Source organism: Macrotis lagotis, chromosome 1 (genome assembly GCF_037893015.1).
Source record: "Macrotis lagotis isolate mMagLag1 chromosome 1, bilby.v1.9.chrom.fasta, whole genome shotgun sequence".
In the NCBI taxonomy this organism is placed as follows: domain Eukaryota; kingdom Metazoa; phylum Chordata; class Mammalia; order Peramelemorphia; family Peramelidae; genus Macrotis; species Macrotis lagotis.
In genome coordinates this window covers 48,884,699-48,891,798 of record NC_133658.1, presented here as the reverse complement: position 1 = coordinate 48,891,798, position 7,100 = coordinate 48,884,699, and the positions used below count along the sequence as shown (strand labels likewise).

The window sequence follows — 7,100 nt, the reverse complement described above, 5'->3', positions numbered from 1 at the left end:
CAGCAAGAAAGTTAATAGCGGGGCGGCTAGGTGGCACCGTGGATAGAGCAGGACCTGGGTTCAAATGCGACCCCAGGCACTTCATAATGCCCCAGCTGTGTGGCCTTGGGCAAGTCACTTCACCCAGAAACTAAAAAAAAAAAGTTAGCAGAAAGGCGTTTCAGGCCTCCCCACCCGGGACTGCGGGGGGCAGGGACCAGCCTCGGGCGCGCGTGCGCGCGTGCCCGCCTCCCCGCCCCGCCCCACTCCTGGCGCCCGCCGCCCTCCGGGCTTCGCCTGCCTCTTCCGGGTCAGGTGACCCACCGCGGCCACATGACCCGGCCCGAGCGCCGGCGGTGGAAGGCGGAAGTAGGCGCGGAGTTGGGCGCCGCCGCTCGGCCTGCCGCAGGTAGGGGTCCGGTCTCGGCGCGCGGCGGGCCTGGCGGGCGCCCCTGGGAGGGCTGGGCGGCGGGCGCCCCGCCAGGCCCAGGCTGACAGCCGGCTTTTGGGGCGGGGGGCGGCGGCTTCCTGTGGGAGGGGCCTGGGCCGGCGGTTCCGGCCTCCGAGGAGGGCTCGTCCGGACGCCCGCTCCGGGAGGCTGGGGGAGGGGAGGGGGCGCGCCCCGGCGGGCGAGGACGGGAGGAGGGGGTGCGGAGGCCCCGGCGCCCCGCTTCGGCCGGAGTCGTTGAGCCCCGGCGAGCCCGGCCCCCGATCCGGCTTGTCGGAGGCCCCGTGCCCGCCGCCCCGGGGCTCCCACTCCCCTCTCCCCGGGCAGAGCCCCAACATCAGACTCCCCCCGGCGCCCCGAGTTTGGACGCGCGCCAGCCCGAGGGAAATTCAGTGAGCTTAGTTCAAAAATAAACCCAAATGATGGCAAGGGTTTCAAGGAGAAAAGGATCGAGATTTCTTTTTGTTTTTTATCTTTTTTTAGATTTTTTTCAAGGCAATGAGGTTAAGTGGCTTGCCCAAGGCCACACAGCTAGGTGATTATTCAGTGTCTGAGTCGGATTTGAACCCAGGTACTCCTGACTTCAGGGCCGGTGCTTTATCCACCTAGCCGCCCCAGGATCTAGATTTTTTAACTCTTCTCTGCTTTCATCAATAGTAATTATGAGTCTCAGTGGCCAAAAGCATTCATTACTTGATACTTTTAGTGATGCAGTTCTACAAACATTAATTAGCGATTTGTCCTTGGATGACAGATGTGCAGTCTGCTGAAGTGTCTGTATTTGAAGTTTTCCAGATAGATGAGGTATTTTCTGCTGACATCCTTCAGTGAAAGAATAAATGAAAATGTATTTGTTAAGCACTTACTGCATGCCAAACGTTGGCTAAGCACTAGACCTAGAAAAACAAAAAGTAATGCTAGTCCCTGTCCTCCAGGAATTTATCTTCTAATGAGGGAAACAATATTCATAGGAGACTAATGGCTAGATCAGGGACTTTGGCCTCAAGATTCCAAGGTGCCCCAGATTACACAGAGTAGGTTTTACAGCTGGAAAGAACCTTGAAGATCGTCTGTAGTCCGGCCACCTTATTTTATAGAGGAGAAAACAAGACTTGGAGAGAGAAAAAGATTTGCCCAAGGTCACCTAGTTAGTAGGCGACTTAGCAAGGATTTCCACTGAGGTGCTGTGTTGCCAAATTTATCCTTCTGTCCACTTTATAATGCTGCAGCTTCATGGAAAAGTACAGGCATTAAACAGGAACAAAATCCTACAACATGCACATAATGTTTTAGTACTATTTTGGTGCTGGAAAATTATTACTTCAATTATGGGAGAAAAACTCAGTATTTTGCATCTGTCTATCAGAGTCAAAATAGTAATTACTTCCAAGTATTGCAAAAAAGAGGCCTTTGTATTACTATTTACCTTCATACCTCTCATGTTTTTTCTCATATAAAGATAGGTCCCTCCTCTAGCTTTCTTTTTGTTTAGAACAAGATCTGAGTGTCTAAGCAGTAAACATTTCTTTATAAATAAGGAACAGAGGCAAAGCTCTTTCTCAATAAATACCCTTTTGGGTCTTCTATGTGGCCACTTCATTTTTAGTTTAAAATGCCACTTTACTATTTACCCCAGTTCTGTGGGTTTCTTAGTAAAATTGGAAAACATCAAATTGGCATGTTGAAATCTGTCATGTTGGGCTTAGGAGTTGGTTGTTGGTAAGAAATAAAAATAGCAATAATACTTTCCCATTTTTAGAATAGTAAGCCTAGAATCAGGGTCTTTGCCAATTAATTGACAGTGGAATTAAGAGTCCAGGCCTTTTGATTGTTTATTCCCTTTTCCCAAACATGGCTAGATAAAATTGTCTATTTTCAGTCACCAGTTATTACTCAATTATTTCCAAGGAAAGGGATAGAAATGGGGTAAAAAAATAAAGCTTTAACTCTCCTACAAGAAACATGATGCATCTCAAAGGTTCTGTTCTTCTAGATGTTAAATTTCAAGCAAAAAATTTTACCCTGTATTAAGTTGCTTAATTTCCAATTGAAATTTATTAAAAGTTAAATACCTCTGGAAACTATATCCCAATATGTTGCCTTTGATGATGGTAGTGGGGAATAAGCCTCTATACAGCACCTACTATCTGTTAGGCATTGTGCTAAGCTCTTTACAAATTTTCTCTCATTTAATCCTTACTGCAGCCCTACAGCCTCTGTAGACAGGGAAACTGAGGCAGGCAGAGGTTATGGGATTCCCAGGCTCACCCAGGGTGGATAGACTATGAGGCTGACTTTGAACTTAAGGTTTCCTGCTTTTCAGACACAGGGCCTGATCCACTGCTCTTTTGCACAGATTAGGTGCCTTTTAAATATTTTTTGAATTGATGGTATTAACTTTAATTTGATCTACTTTTTATTGAGTGAGTCCTTAAGAAACTTGAAGTTTCTCCCATAAGCAGATAGAAGTTTCTCTTGACATCTTGAGCTGCTTGGATGGGAAGGTTACCTCTCCATGTGTCTTGTCTACAAAGATCTCCATTGTGGCTTCTGGGCTTTGGGGTGCCAGGAAGAGTGGGTGTCAGGAGGGTGGGAGTTCTTTCCTGTTTATAGGAGTGGTGTGACTTATGAACACAATCATAGGAAGCCATAGATAAAGCTGTTTTCCAGGATCCGTGGAGTAGGTTTTGTTTTGTTTTGTTTTTCTATACAGATTCTGGAATTTCTTTGAGGCTCAGGAAAATGGAAAAATCTGCTCCTAGAATTGAAAGCTGGCCATTCTCCCTCTTGTAGGCATTTGCATCGACTGACCGGCTGGCTGTCTCGGCTCACCTGCACCTTCTAGCTTCTCTGACTTCCTTCCAGACTCAGCTCCAAGCCTTTCCCAGCCTCCCCCTTCTTCCTGTGTCCCTCCCCCCAGTTCTTCCCATACAGTGACACCATGAACACACACAGTTATCATCATGATGTATCCTCCAGGGCAGGACATTTTTGCCTGACATATAGTGAATGCTTTACACATACATATATACATGCATATGTGAGATATATATATATATATATATATATATATAGTATATGTAACATATATACATGGATATGTATATATGATTAATGCTATATCTAACACCTGTAATTCAGGCACAGTGCTAAGCTTTATAAATAGTATCTCATTTAATCCTCACAATAGCTCTGATGGAGTGCTGTTATTAACTCCATTTTACAGTTGGGAAAACTGAGGCAAACAGGTTAAGTGCCCTGCCCAGGGTCACACAGCTAGTAAGTACCTGAGTCTGGATTCGAACCCAGATCCTCCAATCACCTTAATGTCCTTTATTTGGAATCCTTTCTCCCCACTTTTACTTCCCTGGAAACTTAGGGGGGAAAAAAGTCACATTCAATTTATTTGCTTTTTAGAATTTCTATTAGTGTGGGTTTCATAGAATTCCAGAGTGGAAGAGATCTTAGCAGTCATCAGCGGTGCTGATTCATAAACTGAATTCCATGAATTTATTTTGAAAATTATTTTGATAACTATTTCCATGTAAATGGTTTCCTTTGCAGTCCTTTATTAACTTTTAAGTGTTTAGAAATCTGATTCTGAGAAGTGCTTCTTTAGTTTTCCTGGTCACTGTCTGAGGAGTCTGACTAAAAAGGCTTAAAGCCCCTGCTCTAGTCCTGCTTCCTCTTTTCACAGTTGAGGACTTTGCACCCCCCCCTCCAAATTGTTTGGGCAGGGAGCTCTGGGCAGAGCCTCCTGGACTTGTTGGACTCCATTTCAGTCCGAATTCAACCTAGTGTGGAGAAGGCCAGAGACTGGGATGGGAAGTCCTTGGAAGAGTAGGAGGAGAAGGGAAGAGGAAGTGAGAGGGTTAGGGATGTAGTGCTGCTTCTCTCTCTTTCTGGAGGGGGCCTGCTTCTGGTTAGAAAAAATAAGGCTTGAGTGCCTCTTCCCACAGCTGAGTCTGCTCAAAAGAAAATCCTCTTGCTGTTTGATGATCAGATATCCTCTCTGTTTTTCCTGAATGATCCCCTGCAAATTTCCCTTCATCATGAGGTCAGAATTCAGTGTCTCCAGTCAAAACTAGAAGATAAATACTCAGATTCCTAAAATTCCTGCTGGCGCCAGTAGTATGAGAGGTAGAAAATGGCACGATGTGATTTTGGGGACTTTAGAAGACAAGGTATAGTGACTTCATCTGAAGAGTCTTCTCTGACCCAGGTAATGATGGATGTGGAGCTATATACAGTAAGGGACCTCAGCTGGTGGGGCTGTAATCAGATGTTTCTGCCCAATAAAAATCTGTTTGGGTTTTGATGGTTGTGGTGGTTGTTGTTTGAGATGCACAGAGCCCAGTTTCAGGAATTTGCTTTTGAGGACCAGGGTTCATCCTGGCTCTTCAGGTTACTTACTTCAGTGTAGGGCAAGACATTTCTGTGTTTGGGCCTCAATTTCTTCATTTGTAAAATGTCCTTCATTTTAGACTAGATGCTGTCTTAGGAGTCTTTGAACTCTCTTGGGAGTTCAGTTCCTAAATCAAAACCTTTTGCTGTCATCAGCCTTGGACTGAAGGGAGATGGAAAATCAAGTGACTTATTTTTTTCTTTTTAGTTTTTACAAGGCAAATGGGGTTAAGTGGCTTGCCCAAGCTAGGTGATTATTATTAAGTGTCTGAGGTTGGATTTGAATTCAGGTCCTCCTGACTCCAGGGCCGGTGTTCTGTCCACTGTGCTACCTGGCTGTTCCATGCACCACCTCCCCCAGAGTGATTTATTTTAAGCAGAATACTGTGGTGGCGTTGTTGTTCAATTATTTCCAGTCATGTCCAGCTCTCCAGGACTCCATTTGGAGTTTTCCTGGTGAAGAAATTGGAGTGGTGTGCTGTTTCCTTCTTCAGATCATTTTTCAGATGAGGAAGTGAGGCAAACAGGGTTAAGTGACTTTTCCAGGGTCCCATCACTAGTAAGTATGTGAGGCTGGATTTGAACTCAGGTCCTCCTGACTTCAGGGCCAGCTTTCTATCCTAGTTGCCTCAGTGCCACCTAGTCACCATACTGAAGAGCACAAGAGTGCCGAAGTTCAGCTCTCATCTCAGGGAAGCAATCCAGGTCATCTTAAGTATCTTTGTTTCTCAGAGGTTAAATTCCATCATGCAGGAGGATGGCAGCCGTGGCCGGCAATCCTCCTCCTCCAGCTTTTCTTGCTTATGTGTACCTGGCCACTCAAGTTCCTCCTTTGTTTTACCTCTGCAGTTTCCCTCTCACTTTGTAACTTTAAAGTAATTCAGGGGGTGGCTAGGTGGCGCAGTGGATAAAGCATTGGCCCTGGAGTCAGGAGTACCTGGGTTCAAATGTGGTCTCAGACACTTAATAATTACCTGGCTGTGTGGCCTTGGGCAAGCCACTTAACCCCGTTTGCTTTGCAAAAAAAAAAACAAAAACAAACCCAAAGTAATTCAGGTTAAAGGATCCTGCTGATTCTCTGCTCATGCTCTTGAATGGGAGGGCTGTACACGTTGAACTAATAGGAGGAGCTAGTGACACAGGCAGATCTCCTGGTGAAGCTGGGATGAGCCCGGGCACCGATGCTGAGTCTGATTAGTGATGCTTCTAGGGCCCTCAGGAGGGTGAGGGGGCAGGAGCCAAGGGACAGTGTCCCAGCACATGGTTCAGCATGACTTTTCTGCTGTGGCCAAGGGTAGCTGATGTAAGGTTGACAAAGTGAATGAGCTCCTTGGGGCCAGGGACTATGTTGACTTTTCTTTGACTCCCCAGTATCTAGCACAGTGCCTGGCTCATGTTTGGCATTTAATAAATGCTAGTTGATGACTTGATTGTTATTTCATTAAATCCTCCTACCTAATCCTGTGAGGTTGGTGTTATATTGTTATTCTCCTCTTACTGAGGCTTGTCTAGGTTAACTGGCTTCTCGAGGATTCATGGCTAGTGCTTGAGGCACAGGCCTTCAATTCACTATGCCATTCTGTCCTGGTACTATAATAGCCCCAAGGAATGTCTGGAGCAGGTGCAAGGGAAAGGCAGGGGGAAGGGGGGGAGCGAAGAGGAAAAAGGGAGTGGGAAAGTAGACAAGAGGGGGAGGCAAAGGGAGAAGGGAGGGTTAATTCCTTGTGCTGGTGAGGTTGGCACTCGAGTAGAACAGACTTGATGCTACTAGGAAGCACTTGGACCTAATCTTTTACCCATTATTTCACTTCATCTTTCTTACACACAGATCTTTGGTAATAAAACCGTGGTGCTTTATGCCTCGTGTGGGACAACTTAGTGTCCTGGAAAGTGTGCCAGGCCTGGCAGCATCAGCTATGGGTTTACATCCTGCACAGATGCTTAATAGATGGGTAGCCCTGAGCAAACTGCTTAACTCTTGGGCCTCACTTTCCACACACACACGTACACATACACATACTTACATACACACACATACAAAATTGGATTATCTTTATAGATAAAAACATTTACATTACTACCTAGGGTTATGAAGAAAGGTTTGTAGATCACAAGTATAAAGTATTATATGATTGTGAGTTATCATTAATAATAACAGTAATAAATAACTGTTGGCATTAGGAAGTAAATCAGGAGTTCAAATGTGGCCTCAGACATTTACTAGTTGTCTGACCCTGGGCAAGTTACTTCAACTGTCTTAGTAACAGTT

At 45.5% G+C, this 7,100-nt stretch overlaps 1 protein-coding gene across 1 annotated transcript in view; it reads left to right on the top strand.

Annotated features, from left to right (window-relative positions):
• The first annotated feature begins 298 nt into the window (after nucleotides 1-298).
• Nucleotides 299-7,100, top strand: part of WWP2 (WW domain containing E3 ubiquitin protein ligase 2) — a 127,077-nt gene continuing 120,275 nt past the window's right edge. The window contains exon 1 of the mRNA XM_074200295.1: nucleotides 299-388. The gene's annotated coding sequence lies outside the window, so the exon portion shown is untranslated. The remainder of the gene's footprint in view (nucleotides 389-7,100) is intronic.